This window comes from Melozone crissalis, unplaced genomic scaffold (genome assembly GCF_028551555.1).
Source record: "Melozone crissalis strain CALT ecotype California unplaced genomic scaffold, PUWL_Pcris_2 ptg000409l_1, whole genome shotgun sequence".
Lineage (NCBI taxonomy): Eukaryota > Metazoa > Chordata > Aves > Passeriformes > Passerellidae > Melozone > Melozone crissalis.
In genome coordinates, this window is record NW_026536143.1 from 174,175 (window position 1) to 193,071 (window position 18,897).

Sequence of the window (18,897 nt, forward strand, 5' to 3'; positions counted from 1 at the left end):
GGAGCTGTGCTTAGCTCTGCAGAGCACCATACCGACTTCTTTAGCCTCTCTTCTCGTCTACATCTTAGCAAAAAGCTTTTCCACTCTGTCTGGCAAGGAGAAACTGTGCCAGCACAGAAAACATCTCCCACCGTGTTCTAGAGCCTGCACGGAGGTCTGCCGAGTGTTTTGCAAGAAGAGAAAGAAAGTTGTCCAAAACAGCTTGCAATCGAATGTTCATGTGAATAGAAAAGGCAGGAGAGTGGTCAGGTACTGTTTTCTCTCAGTTGGCAAGCTGCGCTCACAATCGCAGTGTTGTACAGCTTGTTTCATCACCTTTGCGAAGCTGCCGCTCTCTCCGGCTCCCGGAGACGAAGAAGCTGCTTCTTCGCGCAAAGACGATTCTGCCGCTCACAGTGCTCTGCGGTGTGCGCCTTCTGCCGAAAGAGGTCCGGGAGCGGTGCTTAGCTCTGCAGAGCACCGTACCTTCGTCTTTAGCCTCTCTTCTCGTCTACATCTTAGCAAAAAGCTTTTCCACTCTGTCTGGCAAGGAGAAACTGTGCCAGCACAGAAAACATCTCCCATCGTGTTCTAGAGGCTGCACGGAGGTCTGCCGAGTGTTTTGCAAGAAGAGAAAGAAAGTTGTCCAAAACAGCTTGCAATCGAATGTTCATGTGAATAGAAAAGGCAGGAGAGTGGTCAGGTACTGTTTTCTCTCACTTGGCAAGCTGCGCACACAATTGCAGTGTTGTACAACTTGTTTCATCACCTTTGCGAAGCTGCCGCTCTCTCCGGCTCCCGGAGACGAAGAAGCTGCTTCTTTGCGCAAAGACGATTCTGCCGCTCACAGTGCTCTGCGGTGTGCGCCTTCTGCCGAAAGAGGTCCGGGAGCGGTGCTTAGCTCTGCAGAGCACCGTACCTTCGTCTTTAGCCTCTCTTCTCGTCTACATCTTAGCAAAAAGCTTTTCCACTCTGTCTGGCAAGGAGAAACTGTGCCAGCACAAAAAACATCTCCCATCGTGTTCTAGAGGCTGCACGGAGGTCTGCCGAGTGTTTTGCAAGAAGAGAAAGAAAGTTGTCCAAAACAGCTTGCAATCGAATGTTCATGTGAATAGAAAAGGCAGGAGAGTGGTCAGGTACTGTTTTCTCTCAGTTGGCAAGCTGCGCACACAATCGCAGTGTTGTACAGCTTGTTTCATCACCTTTGCGAAGTTGCCGCTCTCTCCGGCTCCCGGAGACGAAGAAGCTGCTTCTTCGCGCAAAGACGATTCTGCCGCTCACAGTGCTCTGCAGTGTGTGTCTTCTGCCGAAAGAGGCCCGGGAGCTGTGCTTAGCTCTGCAGAGCGCCATACCTACTTCTTTAGCCTCTCTTCTCGTCTACATCTTAGGAAAAAGCTTTTCCACTCTGTCTGGCAAGGAGAAACTGTGCCAGCACAGAAAACATCTCCCACCGTGTTCTAGAGGCTGCACGGAGGTCTGCCGAGTGTTTTGCAAGAAGAGAAAGAAAGTTGTCCAAAACAGCTTGCAATCGAATGTTCATGTGAATAGAAAAGGCAGGAGAGTGGTCAGGTACTGTTTTCTCTCAGTTGGCAAGCTGCGCACACAATCGCAGTGTTGTACAGCTTGTTTCATCACCTTTGCGAAGCTGCCGCTCTCTCCGGCTCCCGGAGACGAAGAAGCTGCTTCTTCGCGCAAAGACGATTCTGCCGCTCACAGTGCTCTGCGGTGTGCGGCTTCTGCAAAAAGACGCCCGGGATGGGTGCTTAGCTCTGCAGAGCACCGTACCTTCGTCTTTAGCCTCTCTTCTCGTCTACATTTTAGCAAAAAGCTTTTCCACTCTGTCTGGCAAGGAGAAACTGTGCCAGCACAGAAAACATCTCCCATCGTGTTCTAGAGGCTGCACGGAGGTCTGCCGAGTGTTTTGCAAGAAGAGAAAGAAAGTTGTCCAAAACAGCTTGCAATCGAATGTTCATGTGAATAGAAAAGGCAGGAGAGTGGTCAGGTACTGTTTTCTCTCACTTGGCAAGCTGCGCACACAATTGCAGTGTTGTACAACTTGTTTCATCACCTTTGCGAAGCTGCCGCTCTCTCCGGCTCCCGGAGACGAAGAAGCTGCTTCTTTGCGCAAAGACGATTCTGCCGCTCACAGTGCTCTGCGGTGTGCGCCTTCTGCCGAAAGAGGTCCGGGAGCGGTGCTTAGCTCTGCAGAGCACCGTACCTTCGTCTTTAGCCTCTCTTCTCGTCTACATCTTAGCAAAAAGCTTTTCCACTCTGTCTGGCAAGGAGAAACTGTGCCAGCACAAAAAACATCTCCCATCGTGTTCTAGAGGCTGCACGGAGGTCTGCCGAGTGTTTTGCAAGAAGAGAAAGAAAGTTGTCCAAAACAGCTTGCAATCGAATGTTCATGTGAATAGAAAAGGCAGGAGAGTGGTCAGGTACTGTTTTCTCTCAGTTGGCAAGCTGCGCACACAATCGCAGTGTTGTACAGCTTGTTTCATCACCTTTGCGAAGTTGCCGCTCTCTCCGGCTCCCGGAGACGAAGAAGCTGCTTCTTCGCGCAAAGACGATTCTGCCGCTCACAGTGCTCTGCAGTGTGTGTCTTCTGCCGAAAGAGGCCCGGGAGCTGTGCTTAGCTCTGCAGAGCACCATACCTACTTCTTTAGCCTCTCTTCTCGTCTACATCTTAGCAAAAAGCTTTTCCACTCTGTCTGGCAAGGAGAAACTGTGCCAGCACAGAAAACATTTCCCATCGTGTTCTAGAGGCTGCACGGAGGTCTGCCGAGTGTTTTGCAAGAAGAGAAAGAAAGTTGTCCAAAACAGCTTGCAATCGAATGTTCATGTGAATAGAAAAGGCAGGAGAGTGGTCAGGTACTGTTTTCTCTCAGTTGGCAAGCTGCGCACACAATTGCAGTGTTGTACAGCTTGTTTCATCACCTTTGCGAAGCTGCCGCTCTCTCCGGCTTTCGGAGACGAAGAAGCTGCTTCTTCGCGCAAAGACGATTCTGCCGCTCACAGTGCTCTGCGGTGTGCGCCTTCTGCCGAAAGAGGTCCGGGAGCGGTGCTTAGCTCTGCAGAGCGCCATACCTACTTCTTTAGCCTCTCTTCTCGTCTACATCTTAGCAAAAAGCTTTTCCACTCTGTCTGGCAAGGAGAAACTGTGCCAGTACAAAAAACATCTCCCACCGTGTTCTAGAGGCTGCACGGAGGTCTGCCGAGTGTTTTGCAAGAAGAGAAAGAAAGTTGTCCAAAACAGCTTGCAATCGAATGTTCATGTGAATAGAAAAGGCAGGAGAGTGGTTAGGTACTGTTTTCTCTCAGTTGGCAAGCTGCGCACACAATCGCAGTGTTGTACAGCTTGTTTCATCACCTTTGCGAAGCTGCCGCTCTCTCCGGCTCCCGGAGACGAAGAAGCTGCTTCTTCGCGCAAAGACGATTCTGCCGCTCACAGTGCTCTGCGGTGTGCGCCTTCTGCCGAAAGAGGCCCGGGAGCGGTGCTTAGCTCTGCAGAGCACCGTACCTTCGTCTTTAGCCTCTCTTCTCGTCTACGTCTTAGCAAAACGCTTTTCCACTCTGTCTGGCAAGGAGAAACTGTGCCAGCACAAAAAACATCTCCCATCGTGTTCTAGAGGCTGCACGGAGGTCTGCCGAGTGTTTTGAAAGAAGAGAAAGAAAGTTGTCCAAAACAGCTTGCAATCGAATGTTCATGTGAATAGAAAAGGCAGGAGAGTGGTCAGGTACTGTTTTCTCTCAGTTGGCAAGCTGCGCACACAATCGCAGTGTTGTACAGCTTGTTTCATCACCTTTGCGAAGCTGCCGCTCTCTCCGGCTCCCGGAGGCGAAGAAGCTGCTTCTTCGCGCAAAGACGATTCTGCCGCTCACAGTGCTCATCAGTGTGTGTCTTCTGCCGAAAGAGGCCCGGGAGCGGTGCTTAGCTCTGCAGAGCACCGTACCTTCGTCTTTAGCCTCTCTTCTCGTCTACATCTTAGCAAAAAGCTTTTCCACTCTGTCTGGCAAGGAGAAACTGTGCCAGCACAGAAAACATCTCCCATCGTGTTCTAGGGGCTGCACGGAGGTCTGCCGAGTGTTTTGCAAGAAGAGAAAGAAAGTTGTCAAAAACAGCTTGCAATCGAATGTTCATGTGAATAGAAAAGGCAGGAGAGTGGTCAGGTACTGTTTTCTCTCAGTTGGCAAGCTGCGCACACAATCGCAGTGTTGTACAGCTTGTTTCATCACCTTTGCGAAGCTGCCGCTCTCTCCGGCTCCCGGAGACGAAGAAGCTGCTTCTTCGCGCAAAGACGATTCTGCCGCTCACAGTGCTCTGCGGTGTGCGCCTTCTGCCGAAAGAGGTCCGGGAGCGGTGCTTAGCTCTGCAGAGCGCCATACCTACTTCTTTAGCCTCTCTTCTCGTCTACATCTTAGCAAAAAGCTTTTCCACTCTGTCTGGCAAGGAGAAACTGTGCCAGTACAAAAAACATCTCCCACCGTGTTCTAGAGGCTGCACGGAGGTCTGCCGAGTGTTTTGCAAGAAGAGAAAGAAAGTTGTCCAAAACAGCTTGCAATCGAATGTTCATGTGAATAGAAAAGGCAGGAGAGTGGTTAGGTACTGTTTTCTCTCAGTTGGCAAGCTGCGCACACAATCGCAGTGTTGTACAGCTTGTTTCATCACCTTTGCGAAGCTGCCGCTCTCTCCGGCTCCCGGAGGCGAAGAAGCTGCTTCTTCGCGCAAAGACGATTCTGCCGCTCACAGTGCTCATCAGTGTGTGTCTTCTGCCGAAAGAGGCCCGGGAGCGGTGCTTAGCTCTGCAGAGCACCGTACCTTCGTCTTTAGCCTCTCTTCTCGTCTACATCTTAGCAAAAAGCTTTTCCACTCTGTCTGGCAAGGAGAAACTGTGCCAGCACAGAAAACATCTCCCATCGTGTTCTAGAGGCTGCACGGAGGTCTGCCGAGTGTTTTGCAAGAAGAGAAAGAAAGTTGTCCAAAACAGCTTGCAATCGAATGTTCATGTGAATAGAAAAGGCAGGAGAGTGGTCAGGTACTGTTTTCTCTCAGTTGGCAAGCTGCGCACACAATCGCAGTGTTGTACAGCTTGTTTCATCACCTTTGCGAAGCTGCCGCTCTCTCCGGCTCCCGGAGACCAAGAAGCTGCTTCTTTGCGCAAAGACGATTCTGCCGCTCACAGTGCTCTGCAGTGTGTGTCTTCTGCCGAAAGAGGCCCGGGAGCTGTGCTTAGCTCTGCAGAGCACCGTACCTTCGTCTTTAGCCTCTCTTCTCGTCTACATCTTAGCAAAAAGCTTTTCCACTCTGTCTGGCAAGGAGAAACTTCGCCAGCACTGAAAACATCTCCCATCGTGTTCTAGAAGCTGCACGGAGGTCTGCCGAGTGTTTTGAAAGAAGAGAAAGAAAGTTGTCCAAAACAGCTTGCAATCGAATGTTCATGTGAATAGAAAAGGCAGGAGAGTGGTCAGGTACTGTTTTCTCTCAGTTGGCAAGCTGCGCACACAATCGCAGTGTTGTACAGCTTGTTTCATCACCTTTGCGAAGCTGCCGCTCTCTCCGGCTCCCGGAGACGAAGAAGCTGCTTCTTCGCGCAAAGACGATTCTGCCGCTCACAGTGCTCATCAGTGTGTGTCTTCTGCCGAAAGAGGCCGGGGAGCTGTGCTTAGCTCTGCAGAGCACCGTACCTTCGTCTTTAGCCTCTCTTCTCGTCTACATCTTAGCAAAAAGCTTTTCCACTCTGTCTGGCAAGGAGAAACTGTGCCAGCACAGAAAACATCTCCCATCGTGTTCTAGAAGCTGCATGGAGGTCTGCCGAGTGTTTTGCAAGAAGAGAAAGAAAGTTGTCCAAAACAGCTTGCAATCGAATGTTCATGTGAATAGAAAAGGCAGGAGAGTGGTCAGGTACTGTTTTCTCTCAGTTGGCAAGCTGCGCACACAATCGCAGTGTTGTACAGCTTGTTTCATCACCTTTGCGAAGCTGCCGCTCTCTCCGGCTCCCGGAGACGAAGAAGCTGCTTCTTCGCGCAAAGACGATTCTGCCGCTCACAGTGCTCTGCGGTGTGCGGCTTCTGCCGAAAGAGGTCTGGGAGCGGTGCTTAGCTCTGCAGAGCACCGTACCTTCGTCTTTAGCCTCTCTTCTCGTCTACATGTTAGTAAAAAGCTTTTCCACTGTGTCTGGCAAGGAGAAACTGTGCCAGCACAAAAAACATCTCCCATCGTGTTCTAGAGGCTGCACGGAGGTCTGCCGAGTGTTTTGCAAGAAGAGAAAGAAAGTTGTCCAAAACAGCTTGCAATCGAATGTTCATGTGAATAGAAAAGGCAGGAGAGTGGTCAGGTACTGTTTTCTCTCAGTTGGCAAGCTGCGCACACAATCGCAGTGTTGTACAGCTTGTTTCATCACCTTTGCGAAGCTGCCGCTCTCTCCGGCTTTCAGAGACGAAGAAGCTGCTTCTTTGCGCAAAGACGATTCTGCCGCTCACAGTGCTCTGCGGAGTGCGCCTTCTGCCGAAAGAGGTCCGGGAGCGGTGCTTAGCTCTGCAGAGCACCGTACCTTCGTCTTTAGCCTCTCTTCTCGTCTACATCTAAGCAAAAAGCTTTTCCACTCTGTCTGGCAAGGAGAAACTGTGCCAGCACAGAAAACATCTCCCATCGTGTTCTAGAGGCTGCACGGAGGTCTGCCGAGTGTTTTGCAAGAAGAGAAAGAAAGTTGTCCAAAACAGCTTGCAATCGAATATTCATGTGAATAGAAAAGGCAGGAGATGGTCAGGTACTGTTTTCTCTCAGTTGGCAAGCTGCGCACACAATCGCAGTGTTGTACAGCTTGTTTCATCACCTTTGCGAAGCTGCCGCTCTCTCCGGCTCCCGGAGAGGAAGAAGCTGCGTTTTCGCACAAAGACGATTCTGCCGCTCACAGTGCTCTGCAGTGTGTGTCTTCTGCCGAAAGAGGCCCGGGAGCTGTGCTTAGCTCTGCAGAGCACCATACCTGCTTCTTTAGCCTCTCTTCTCGTCTACATCTTAGCAAAAAGCTTTTCCACTCTCTCTGGCAAGGAGAAACTGTGCCAGCACAAAAAACATCTCCCATCGTGTTCTAGAGGCTGCACGGAGGTCTGCCGAGTGTTTTGCAAGAAGAGAAAGAAAGTTGTCCAAAACAGCTTGCAATCGAATGTTCATGTGAATAGAAAAGGCAGGAGAGTGGTCAGGTACTGTTTTCTCTCAGTTGGCAAGCTGCGCACACAATCGCACTGTTGTACAGCTTGTTTCATCACCTTTGCGAAGCTGCCGCTCTCTCCGGCTCCCGGAGACGAAGAAGCTGCTTCTTCGCGCAAAGACGATTCTGCCGCTCACAGTGCTCTGCAGTGTGTGTCTTCTGCCGAACGAGGCCCGGGAGCTGTGCTTAGCTCTGCAGAGCACCGTACCTTCGTCTTTAGCCTCTCTTCTCGTCTACATCTTAGCAAAAAGCTTTTCCACTCTGTCTGGCAAGGAGAAACTGTGCCAGCACAAAAATCATCTCCCATCGAGTTCTGGATGCTGCACGGAGGTCTGCCGAGTGTTTTGCAAGAAGAGAAAGAAAGTTGTCCAAAACAGTTTCCAATCGAATGTTCATGTGAATAGAAAAGGCAGGAGAGTGGTCAGGTACTGTTTTCTCTCAGTTGGCAAGCTGCGCACACAATCGCAGTGTTGTACAGCTTGTTTCATCACCTTTGCGAAGCTGCCACTCTCTCCGGCTCCCGGAGACGAAGAAGCTGCTTCTTCGCGCAAAGACGATTCTGCCGCTCACAGTGCTCTGCGGTGTGCGCCTTCTGCCGAAAGAGGCCCGGGAGCTCTGCTTAGCTCTGCAGAGCACCGTACCTTCGTCTTTAGCCTCTCTTCTCGTCTACATCTTAGCAAAAAGCTTTTCCACTCTGTCTGGCAAGGAGAAACTGTGCCAGCACAAAAAACATCTCCCATCGTGTTCTAGAGGCTGCACGGAGGTCTGCCGAGTGTTTTGCAAGAAGAGAAAGAAAGTTGTCCAAAACAGCTTGCAATCGAATGTTCATGTGAATAGAAAAGGCAGGAGAGTGGTCAGGTACTGTTTTCTCTCAGTTGGCAAGCTGCGCACACAATCGCAGTGTTGTACAGCTTGTTTCATCACCTTTGCGAAGCTGCCGTTCTCTCCGGCTCCCGGAGACGAAGAAGCTGCTTCTTCACGCAAAGACGATTCTGCCACTCACAGTGCTGTGCGGTGTGTGTCTTCTGCCGAAAGAGGCCCGGGAGCTGTTCTTAGCTCTGCAGAGCACCGTACCTTCGTCTTTAGCCTCTCTTCTCGTCTACATCTTAGCAAAAAGCTTTTCCACTCTGTCTGGCAAGGAGAAACTGTGCCAGCACAGAAAACATCTCCCATCGTGTTCTAGAGGCTGCACGGAGGTCTGCCGAGTGTTTTGCAAGAAGAGAAAGAAAGTTGTCCAAAACAGCTTGCAATCGAATGTTCATGTGAATAGAAAAGGCAGGAGAGTGGTCAGGTACTGTTTTCTCTCAGTTGGCAAGCTGCGCACACAATCGCAGTGTTGTACAGCTTGTTTCATCACCTTTGCGAAGCTGCCGCTCTCTCCGTCTCCCGGAGACGAAGAAGCTGCTTCTTCGCGCAAAGACGATTCTGCCGCTCACAGTGCTCTGCAGTGTGTGTCTTCTGCCGAACGAGGCCCGGGAGCTGTGCTTAGCTCTGCAGAGCACCGTACCTTCGTCTTTAGCCTCTCTTCTCGTCTACATCTTAGCAAAAAGCTTTTCAACTCTGTCTGGCAAGGAGAAACTGTGCCAGCACAAAAAACATCTCCCATCGTGTTCTAGAGGCTGCACGGAGGTCTGCCGAGTGTTTTGCAAGAAGAGAAAGAAAGTTGTCCAAAACAGCTTGCAATCGAATGTTCATGTGAATAGAAAAGGCAGGAGAGTGGTCAGGTACTGTTTTCTCTCAGTTGGCAAGCTGCGCACACAATCGCAGTGTTGTACAGCTTGTTTCATCACCTTTGCGAAGTTGCCGCTCTCTCCGGCTCCCGGAGACGAAGAAGCTGCTTTTTCGCGCAAAGACGATTCTGCCGCTCACAGTGCTCTGCTGTGTGTGTCTTCTGCCGAAAGAGGCCCGGGCGCTGTGCTTAGCTCTGCAGAGCGCCATACCTACTTCTTTAGCCTCTCTTCTCGTCTACATCTTAGCAAAAAGCTTTTCCACTCTGTCTGGCAAGGAGAAACTGTGCCAGCACAAAAAACATCTCCCACCGTGTTCTAGAGGCTGCACGGAGGTCTGCCGAGTGTTTTGCAAGAAGAGAAAGAAAGTTGTCCAAAACAGCTTGCAATCGAATGTCCATGTGAATAGAAAAGGCAGGAGAGTGGTTAGGTACTGTTTTCTCTCAGTTGGCAAGCTGCGCACACAATCGCAGTGTTGTACAGCTTGTTTCATCACCTTTGCGAAGCTGCCGCTCTCTCCGGCTCCTGGAGACGAAGAAGCTGCTTCTTCGCGCAAAGACGATTCTGCCGCTCACAGTGCTCTGCAGTGTGCGCCTTCTGCCGAAAGAGGCCCGGGAGCGGTGCTTAGCTCTGCAGAGTACCGTACCTTCGTCTTTAGCCTCTCTTCTCGTCTACATCTTAGCAAAACGCTTTTCCACTCTGTCTGGCAAGGAGAAACTGTGCCAGCACAAAAAACATCTCCCATCGTGTTCTTGAGGCTGCACGGAGGTCTGCCGAGTGTTTTGCAAGAAGAGAAAGAAAGTTGTCCAAAACAGCTTGCAATCGAATGTTCATGTGAATAGAAAAGTCAGGAGAGTGGTCAGGTACTGTTTTCTCTCAGTTGGCAAGCTGCGCACACAATCGCAGTGTTGTACAGCTTGTTTCATCACCTTTGCGAAGCTGCCGCTCTCTCCGGCTCCCGGAGGCGAAGAAGCTGCTTCTTCGCGCAAAGACGATTCTGCCGCTCACAGTGCTCTGCAGTGTGTGTCTTCTGCCGAAAGAGGCCCGGGAGCTGTGCTTAGCTCTGCAGAGCACCGTACCTTCGTCTTTAGCCTCTCTTCTCGTCTACATCTTAGCAAAAAGCTTTTCCACTCTGTCTGGCAAGGAGAAACTGTGCCAGCACAGAAAACATCTCCCATCGTGTTCTAGAGGCTGCACGGAGGTCTGCCGAGTGTTTTGCAAGAAGAGAAAGAAAGTTGTCCAAAACAGCTTGCAATCGAATGTTCATGTGAATAGAAAAGGCAGGAGAGTGGTCAGGTACTGTTTTCTCTCAGTTGGCAAGCTGCGCACACAATCGCAGTGTTGTACAGCTTGTTTCATCACCTTTGCGAAGCTGCCGCTCTCTCCGGCTACCGCAGACGAAGAAGCTGCTTCTTCGCGCAAAGACGATTCTGCCGCTCACAGTGCTCTGCAGTGTGTGTCTTCTGCCGAAAGAGGCCCGGGAGCTGTGCTTAGCTCTGCAGAGCACCGTACCTTCGTCTTTAGCCTCTCTTCTCGTCTACATCTTAGCAAAAAGCTTTTCCACTCTGTCTGGCAAGGAGAAACTTCGCCAGCACTGAAAACATCTCCCATCGTGTTCTAGAAGCTGCACGGAGGTCTGCCGAGTGTTTTGCAAGAAGAGAAAGAAAGTTGTCCAAAACAGCTTGCAATCGAATGTTCATGTGAATAGAAAAGGCAGGAGAGTGGTCAGGTACTGTTTTCTCTCAGTTGGCAAGCTGCGCACACAATCGCAGTGTTGTACAGCTTGTTTCATCACCTTTGCGAAGCTGCCGCTCTCTCCGGCTTTCGGAGACGAAGAAGCTGCTTCTTCGCGCAAAGACGATTCTGCCGCTCACAGTGCTCTGCAGAGTGCGCCTTCTGCCGAAAGAGGTCCGGGAGCGGTGCTTAGCTCTGCAGAGCACCGTACCTTCGTCTTTAGCCTCTCTTCTCGTCTACATCTAAGCAAAAAGCTTTTCCACTCTGTCTGGCAAGGAGAAACTGTGCCAGCACAAAAAACATCTCCCATCGTGTTCTAGAGGCTGCACGGAGGTCTGCCGAGTGTTTTGCAAGAAGAGAAAGAAAGTTGTCCAAAACAGCTTGCAATCGAATGTTCATGTGAATAGAAAAGGCAGGAGAGTGGTCAGGTACTGTTTTCTCTCAGTTGGCAAGCTGCGCACACAATCGCAGTGTTGTACAGCTTGTTTCATCACCTTTGCGAAGCTGCCGCTCTCTCCGGCTACCGCAGACGAAGAAGCTGCTTCTTCGCGCAAAGACGATTCTGCCGCTCACAGTGCTCTGCAGTGTGTGTCTTCTGCCGAACGAGGGCCGGGAGCTGTGCTTAGCTCTGCAGAGCACCGTACCTTCGTCTTTAGCTTCTCTTCTCGTCTACATCTTAGCAAAAATCTTTTCCACTCTGTCTGGCAAGGAGAAACTGTGCCAGCACAAAAAACATCTCCCATCGTGTTCTAGAGGCTGCACGGAGGTCTGCCGAGTGTTTTGCAAGAAGAGAAAGAAAGTTGTCCAAAACAGCTTGCAATCGAATGTTCATGTGAATAGAAAAGGCAGGAGAGTGGTCAGGTACTGTTTTCTCTCAGTTGGCAAGCTGCGCACACAATCGCAGTGTTGTACAGCTTGTTTCATCACCTTTGCGAAGCTGCCGCTCTCTCTGGCTCCCGGAGACGAAGAAGCTGCTTCTTCGCGCAAAGACGATTCTGCCGCTCACAGTGCTCTGCAGTGTGTGTCTTCTGCCGAACGAGGCCCGGGAGCTGTGCTTAGCTCTGCAGAGCACCGTACCTTCGTCTTTAGCCTCTCTTCTCGTCTACATCTTAGCAAAAAGCTTTTCCACTCTGTCTGGCAAGGAGAAACTGTGCCAGCACAAAAAACATCTCCCATCGTGTTCTGGAGGCTGCACGGAGGTCTGCCGAGTGTTTTGCAAGAAGAGAAAGAAAGTTGTCCAAAACAGCTTGCATTCGAATGTTCATGTGAATAGAAAAGGCAGGAGAGTGGTCAGGTACTGTTTTCTCTCAGTTGGCAAGCTGCGCACACAATCGCAGTGTTGTACAGCTTGTTTCATCACCTTTGCGAAGCTGCCGCTCTCTCCGGCTCCCGGAGACGAAGAAGCTGCTTCTTCGCGCAAAGACGATTCTGCCGCTTACAGTGCTCTGCGGTGTGCGCCTTCTGCCGAAAGAGGCCCGGGAGCTGTGCTTAGCTCTGCAGAGCACCGTACCTTCGTCTTTAGCCTCTCTTCTCGTCTACATCTTAGCAAAAAGCTTTTCCACTCTGTCTGGCAAGGAGAAACTGTGCCAGCACAAATAACATCTCCATTCGTGTTCTAGAGGCTGCACGGAGGTCTGCCGAGTGTTTTGCAAGAAGAGAAAGAAAGTTGTCCAAAACAGCTTGCAATCGAATGTTCATGTGAATAGAAAAGGCAGGAGAGTGGTCAGGTACTGTTTTCTCTCAGTTGGCAAGCTGCGCACACAATCGCAGTGTTGTACAGCTTGTTTCATCACCTTTGCGAAGCTGCCGCTCTCTCCGGCTCCCGGAGACGAAGAAGCTGCTTCTTCGCGCAAAGACGATTCTGCCGCTCACAGTGCTCTGCAGTGTGTGTCTTCTGCCGAAAGAGGCCCGGGAGCTGTGCTTAGCTCTGCAGAGCACAGTACCTTCGTCTTTAGCCTCTCTTCTCGTCTACATCTTAGCAAAAAGCTTTTCCACTCTGTCTGGCAAGGAGAAACTTTGCCAGCACAGAAAACATCTCCCATCGTGTTCTAGAAGCTGCACGGAGGTCTGCCGAGTGTTTTGCAAGAAGAGAAAGAAAGTTGTCCAAAACAGCTTGCAATCGAATATTCATGTGAATAGAAAAGGCAGGAGAGTGGTCAGGTACTGTTTTCTCTCAGTTGGCAAGCTGCGCACACAATCGCAGTGTTGTACAGCTTGTTTCATCACCTTTGCGAAGCTGCCGCTCTCTCCGGCTCCCGGAGACGAAGAAGCTGCTTCTTCGCGCAAAGACGATTCTGCCGCTCACAGTGCTCTGCAGTGTGTGTCTTCTGCCGAACGAGGCCCGGGAGCTGTGCTTAGCTCTGCAGAGCACCGTACCTTCGTCTTTAGCCTCTCTTCTCGTCTACATCTTAGCAAAAAGCTTTTCCACTCTGTCTGGCAAGGAGAAACTGTGCCAGCACAAAAAACATCTCCCATCGTGTTCTGGAGGCTGCACGGAGGTCTGCCGAGTGTTTTGCAAGAAGAGAAAGAAAGTTGTCCAAAACAGCTTGCAATCGAATGTTCATGTGAATAGAAAAGGCAGGAGAGTGGTCAGGTACTGTTTTCTCTCAGTTGGCAAGCTGCGCACACAATCGCAGTGTTGTACAGCTTGTTTCATCACCTTTGCGAAGCTGCCGCTCTCTCCGGCTCCCGGAGACGAAGAAGCTGCTTCTTCGCGCAAAGACGATTCTGCCGCTCACAGTGCTCTGCGGTGTGCGCCTTCTGCCGAAAGAGGCCCGGGAGCTGTGCTTAGCTCTGCAGAGCACCGTACCTTCGTCTTTAGCCTCTCTTCTCGTCTACATCTTAGCAAAAAGGTTTTCCACTCTGTCTGGCAAGGAGAAACTGTGCCAGCACAAAAAACATCTCCATTCGTGTTCTAGAGGCTGCACGGAGGTCTGCCGAGTGTTTTGCAAGAAGAGAAAGAAAGTTGTCCAAAACAGCTTGCAATCGAATGTTCATGTGAATAGAAAAGGCAGGAGAGTGGTCAGGTACTGTTTTCTCTCAGTTGGCAAACTGCGCACACAATCGCAGTGTTGTACAGCTTGTTTCATCACCTTTGCGAAGCTGCCGCTCTCTCCGGCTCCCGGAGACGAAGAAGCTGCTTCTTCGCGCAAAGACGATTCTGCCGCTCACAGTGCTCTGCAGTGTGTGTCTTCTGCCGAAAGAGGCCCGGGAGCTGTGCTTAGCTCTGCAGAGCACAGTACCTTCGTCTTTAGCCTCTCTTCTCGTCTACACCTTATCAAAAAGCTTTTCCACTCTGTCTGGAAAGGAGAATCTTTGCCAGCACAGAAAACATCTCCCATCGTGTTCTAGAAGCTGCACGGAGGTCTGCCGAGTGTTTTGCAAGAAGAGAAAGAAAGTTGTCCAAAACAGCTTGCAATCGAATATTCATGTGAATAGAAAAGGCAGGAGAGTGGTCAGGTACTGTTTTCTCTCAGTTGGCAAGCTGCGCACACAATCGCAGTGTTGTACAGCTTGTTTCATCACCTTTGCGAAGCTGCCGCTCTCTCCGGCTCCCGGAGACGAAGAAGCTGCTTCTTCGCGCAAAGACGATTCTGCCGCTCACAGTGCTCGGCGGTGTGCGGCTTCTGCCGTAAGAGGCCCGGGAGCGGTGCTTAGCTCTGCAGAGCACCGTACCTTCGTCTTTAGCCTCTCTTCTCGTCTACATCTTAGCAAAAAGCTTTTCCACTCTGTCTGGCAAGGAGAAACTGTGCCAGCACAAAAAACATCTCCCATCCTGTTCCAGAGGCTGCACGGAGGTCTGCCGAGTGTTTTGAAAGAAGAGAAAGAAAGTTGTCCAAAACAGCTTGCAATCGAATGTTCAAGTGAATAGAAAAGGCAGGAGAGTGGTCAGGTACTGTTTTCTCTCAGTTGGCAAGCTGCGCACAAAATCGCAGTGTTGTACAGCTTGTTTCATCACCTTTGCGAAGCTGCCGCTCTCTCCGGCTCCCGGAGACGAAGAAGCTGCGTTTTCGCGCAAAGACGATTCTGCCGCTCACAGCGCTCTGCGGTGTGCGCCTTCTGCCGAAAGAGGTCCGGGAGCGGTGCTTAGCTCTGCAGAGCACCGTACCTTCGTCTTTAGCCTCTCTTCTCGTCTACATCTTAGCAAAAAGCTTTTCCACTCTGTCTGGCAAGGAGAAACTGTGCCAGAACACAAAACATCTCCCATCGTGTTCTAGAGGCTGCACGGAGGTCTGCCGAGTGTTTTGCAAGAAGAGAAAGAAAGTTGTCCCAAACAGCTTTCAATCGAATGTTCATGTGAATAGAAAAGGCAGGAGAGTGGTCAGGTACTGTTTTCTCTCAGTTGGCAAGCTGCGCACACAATCGCAGTGTTGTACAGCTTGTTTCATCACCTTTGCGAAGCTGCCGCTCTCTCCGGCTCCCGGAGACGAAGAAGCTGCTTCTTCGCGCAAAGACGATTCTGCCGCTCACAGTGCTCTGCGGTGTGCGCCTTCTGCCGAAAGAGGTCCGGGAGCGGTGCTTAGCTCTGCAGAGCACCGTACCTTCGTCTTTAGCCTCTCTTCTCGTGTACATCTTAGCAAAAAGCTTTTCCACTCTGTCTGGCTAGGAGAAACTGTGCCAGCACAAAAAACATCTCCCATCGTGTTCTAGAGGCTGCACGGAGGTCTGCCGAGTGTTTTGCAAGAAGAGAAAGAAAGTTGTCCAAAACAGCTTGCAATCGAATGTTCATGTGATTAGAAAATGCAGGAAAGTGGTCAGGTACTGTTTTCTCTCAGTTGGCAAGCTGCACACACAATCGCAGTGTTGTACAGCTTATTTCATCACCTTTGCGAAGTTGCCGCTCTCTCCGGCTCCCGGAGACGAAGAAGCTGCTTCTTCGCGCAAAGACGATTCTGCCGCTCACAGTGCTCTGCGGTGTGCGCCTTCTGCCGAAAGAGGCCCGGGAGCGGTGCTTAGCTCTGCAGAGCACCGTACCTTCGTCTTTAGCCTCTCTTCTCGTCTACATCTTAGCAAAACGCTTTTCCACTCTGTCTGGCAAGGAGAAACTGTGCCCGCACAAAAAACATCTCCAATCGTATTCTAGAGGCTGCACGGAGGTCTACCGAGTGTTTTGCAAGAAGAGAAAGAAAGTTGTCCAAAACAGCTTCCAATCGAATGTTCATGTGAATAGAAAAGGCAGGAGAGTGGTCAGGTACTGTTTTCTCTCAGTTGGCAAGCTGCGCACACAATCGCAGTGTTGTACAGCTTGTTTCATCACCTTTGCGAAGCTGCCGCTCTCTCCGGCTCCCGGAGACGAAGAAGCTGCGTTTTCGCGCAAAGACGATTCTGCCGCTCACAGTGCTCTGCAGTGTGTGTCTTCTGCCGAAAGAGGCCCGGGAACTGTGCTTAGCTCTGCAGAGCACCGTACCTTCGTCTTTAGCCTCTCTTCTCGTCTACATCTTAGCAAAAAGCTTTTCCACTCTGTCTGGCAAGGAGAAACTGTGCCAGCACACAAAACATCTCCCATCGTGTTCTAGAAGCTGCATGGAGGTCTGCAGAGTGTTTTGCAAGAAGAGAAAGAAAGTTGTCCAAAACAGCTTGCAATCGAATGTTCATGTGAATAGAAAAGGCAGGAGAGTGGTCAGGTACTGTTTTCTCTCAGTTGGCAAGCTGCGCACACAATCGCAGTGTTGTACAGCTTGTTTCATCACCTTTGCGAAGCTGCCGCTCTCTCCGGCTTTCAGAGACGAAGAAGCTGCTTCTTTGCGCAAAGACGATTCTGCCGCTCACAGTGCTGTGCGGAGTGCGCCTTCTGCCGAAAGAGGTCCGGGAGCGGTGCTTAGCTCTGCAGAGCACCGTACCTTCGTCTTTAGCCTCTCTTCTCGTCTACATGTTAGCAAAAAGCTTTTCCACTCTGTCTGGCAAGGAGAAACTGTGCCAGCACAAAAAACATCTCCCATCGTGTTCTAGAGGCTGCACGGAGGTCTGCCGAGTGTTTTGCAAGAAGAGAAAGAAAGTTGTCCAAAACAGCTTGCAATCGAATGTTCATGTGAATAGAAAAGGCAGGAGAGTGGTCAGGTACTGTTTTCTCTCAGTTGGCAAGCTGCGCACACAATCGCAGTGTTGTACAGCTTGTTTCATCACCTTTGCGAAGCTGCCGCTCTCTCCGGCTTTCAGAGACGAAGAAGCTGCTTCTTTGCGCAAAGACGATTCTGCCGCTCACAGTGCTCTGCAGAGTGCGCCTTCTGCCGAAAGAGGTCCGGGAGCGGTGCTTAGCTCTGCAGAGCACCGTACCTTCGTCTTTAGCCTCTCTTCTCGTCTACATCTAAGCAAAAAGCTTTTCCACTCTGTCTGGCAAGGAGAAACTGTGCCAGCACAGAAAACATCTCCCATCGTGTTCTAGAGGCTGCACGGAGGTCTGCCGAGTGTTTTGCAAGAAGAGAAAGAAAGTTGTCCAAAACAGCTTGCAATCGAATGTTCATGTGAATAGAAAAGGCAGGAGAGTGGTCAGGTACTGTTTTCTCTCAGTTGGCAAGCTGCGCACACAATTGCAGTATTGTACAGCTTGTTTCATCACCTTTGCGAAGCTGCCGCTCTCTCCGGCTCCCGGAGACGAAGAAGCTGCTTCTTTGCGCAAAGACGATTCTGCCGCTCACAGTGCTCTGCGGTGTGCGCCTTCTGCCGAAAGAGGCCCGGGAGCGGTGCTTAGCTCTGCAGAGCACCGTACCTTCGTCTTTAGCCTCTCTTCTCGTCTACATCTTAGCAAAAAGCTTTTCCACTCTGTCTGGCAAGGAGAAACTGTGCCAGCACAAAAAACATCTCCCATCGTGTTCTAGAGGCTGCACGGAGGTCTGCCGAGTGTTTTGCAAGAAGAGAAAGAAAGTTGTCCAAAACAGCTTGCAATCGAATGTTCATGTGAATAGAAAAGGCAGGAGAGTGGTCAGGTACTGTTTTCTCTCAGTTGGCAAGCTGCGCACACAATCGCAGTGTTGTACAGCTTGTTTCATCACCTTTGCGAAGTTGCCGCTCTCTCCGGCTCCCGGAGACGAAGAAGCTGCTTTTTAGCGCAAAGACGATTCTGCCGCTCACAGTGCTCTGCTGTGTGTGTGTCTTCTGCCGAAAGAGGCCCGGGAGCTGTGCTTAGCTCTGCAGAGCACCATACCGACTTCTTTAGCCTCTCTTCTCGTCTACATCTTAGCAAAAAGCTTTTCCACTCTGTCTGGCAAGGAGAAACTGTGCCAGCACAGAAAACATCTCCCACCGTGTTCTAGAGCCTGCACGGAGGTCTGCCGAGTGTTTTGCAAGAAGAGAAAGAAAGTTGTCCAAAACAGCTTGCAATCGAATGTTCATGTGAATAGAAAAGGCAGGAGAGTTGTCAGGTACTGTTTTCTCTCAGTTGGCAAGCTGCGCACACAATCGCAGTGTTGTACAGCTTGTTTCATCACCTTTGCGAAGCTGCCGCTCTCTCCGGCTCCCGGAGACGAAGAAGCTGCTTCTTCGCGCAAAGACGATTCTGCCGCTCACAGTGCTCTGCGGTGTGCGGCTTCTGCAAAAAGACGCCCGGGATGGGTGCTTAGCTCTGCAGAGCACCGTACCTTCGTCTTTAGCCTCTCTTCTCGTCTACATCTTAGCAAAAAGCTTTTCCACTCTGTCTGGCAAGGAGAAACTGTGCCAGCACAGAAAACATCTCCCATCGTGTTCTAGAGGCTGCACGGAGGTCTGCCGAGTGTTTTGCAAGAAGAGAAAGAAAGTTGTCCAAAACAGCTTGCAATCGAATGTTCATGTGAATAGAAAAGGCAGGAGAGTGGTCAGGTACTGTTTTCTCTCACTTGGCAAGCTGCGCACACAATTGCAGTGTTGTACAACTTGTTTCATCACCTTTGCGAAGCTGCCGCTCTCTCCGGCTCCCGGAGACGAAGAAGCTGCTTCTTTGCGCAAAGACGATTCTGCCGCTCACAGTGCTCTGCGGTGTGCGCCTTCTGCCGAAAGAGGTCCGGGAGCGGTGCTTAGCTCTGCAGAGCACCGTACCTTCGTCTTTAGCCTCTCTTCTCGTCTACATCTTAGCAAAAAGCTTTTCCACTCTGTCTGGCTAGGAGAAACTGTGCCAGCACAAAAAACATCTCCCATCGTGTTCTAGAGGCTGCACGGAGGTCTGCCGAGTGTTTTGCAAGAAGAGAAAGAAAGTTGTCCAAAACAGCTTGCAATCGAATGTTCATGTGAATAGAAAAGGCAGGAGAGTGGTCAGGTACTGTTTTCTCTCAGTTGGCAAGCTG